This window comes from Hipposideros armiger, unplaced genomic scaffold (assembly GCF_001890085.2).
Source record: "Hipposideros armiger isolate ML-2016 unplaced genomic scaffold, ASM189008v1 scaffold_5004, whole genome shotgun sequence".
Lineage (NCBI taxonomy): Eukaryota > Metazoa > Chordata > Mammalia > Chiroptera > Hipposideridae > Hipposideros > Hipposideros armiger.
Window position 1 is genome coordinate 1 of NW_017736110.1, and position 1,495 is coordinate 1,495.

Genomic DNA, 1,495 nt, shown 5'->3' on the forward strand with positions numbered 1-1,495 from the left:
TCAGGGCCCCTCGCCTCCACCTCGCCCATCGGGAGAGCGACCTCGGGAGCATTTGGATCTCCGGACGCGCGGGACGTGGGGGCGCAGGCCGAGCACGACCGGCAGCCTCTGCGCGCCTGCTCATCTGCATACGCCACGCCCTTGTCGTGACGTCCCCGGCCCTGTCGCCCACTCGAATCCGCCCGTGTCTCGCGGGCGGGGCGGGCGCAGGTGGGCGCGCGGGGACCAGTCCGGAACCTCGGGGCGGGGGGTTGGGGGGGGAACCTCCCCCCCGAGAGGACCGGATCTCGCCGCGCCCGGCGCCCAGCAGTTAGGCCCCACCAAGAGGGGGTGGGTCAGGGCTCGGGGTTGGTCTCACCATCGTTTCAGCGAAAATGACACGCGCAGAGTGTCAACTCAACGTTAAATACGTTGATCAGAGTTTCGACATCAATTTAATATGAAACTTGTTTTAATTCTCATTCATGATCTTTCAGATTATGAAAGTAACCTAATCTTGCAACAGTGAAAGGAAAACTTGAACTGAGAATGTTGGCAAGGCGTGTCGGTTCACGCGGTAGACGTGCGGGCTGCGAAGGGCCGAGGCATCGGCTCTGAAAATCAAACGAACAGCAACGTCACATTTCCGTCCTGGGGGAGGTTCGGGGGCCTCTTTCAGGTTGCCCGGTTGGTCTTTTTCACTTCCATACAAGAAAAGTCTCCAGATCGAGCGGAGGTTAAAGGTACATCGTCCCCAGGTGTGAGCAAAATGATTCAACGACGGTGTTTTCGTGGGTGGTCGGTGCTGCGGAGCAAAGCAAGGCAACAGACAGGACTAGAGATTACAGGGTCAGGGAAGGCTCACCTGAGGTCCTCGCTGCGGGAAAGATCCGGGGAAGCGTATTGTAGCATCCTTTTGGATTAGTGGTTGTTTTCAGGAAGTTTCCTTCCTTAGTGTGTAGTTCCTAAAAACAAAGGATCCTTTTACCCAACCCCAGTACAATGATCAAAATCAAGACATTAACATTGAGGGCGGGCCCAGTGGCGCCGTTGGTTGGGAGTTGGCTTGGGACGCCAGCCAGCTCTGAGCAGCAGGGCTGCAGTTGGGATCCCACAGGAGGGCCAGTGACGGCTGCGCCCTCTACAGCTAAGATGGTGAACAACAGCTCGGACCTGGACCTGGAGCTGGGCTGCAGTGGGCGTGAGCTGCCCTGAGCTGCTGAGTGCCGAGAGCGGCTGTCCAATGGCCGGCGCGCCACTGCCTCACCCGGGAAGAGCGCAGTGATAATGCCAAGGTGGGCAACATCCTCCACAACTAGACTGAAGAACAAAAAGGACAGCAACTTGTCTGTTCCCCTTCCCGGGTTCCCCAAGGCTATCTTAAAAAAAAAAAAAAAAGAAATTAACATTGATACAACATTATTTACTCTACAGACTGTTATTCAATGTCCATCAATTGTCCCAATGATATCCTTTATACCAAAGGAAAATTTAAAACCACGTGTTGCATTCAGTT

General features: G+C 55.2%; 1 long non-coding RNA gene across 1 annotated transcript; it reads right to left on the reverse strand.

Annotated features, from left to right (window-relative positions):
- Nucleotides 1-433: 433 nt before the first annotated feature.
- On the reverse strand, nt 434-1,093 carry LOC109378854 (uncharacterized). The gene is made up of 2 exons (XR_002123077.1): nt 845-1,093; nt 434-593 (listed from the first exon to the last, which is right to left on the reverse strand). It is a non-coding gene; the product is annotated as an uncharacterized LOC109378854 (long non-coding RNA).
- Nucleotides 1,094-1,495: the final 402 nt, after the last annotated feature.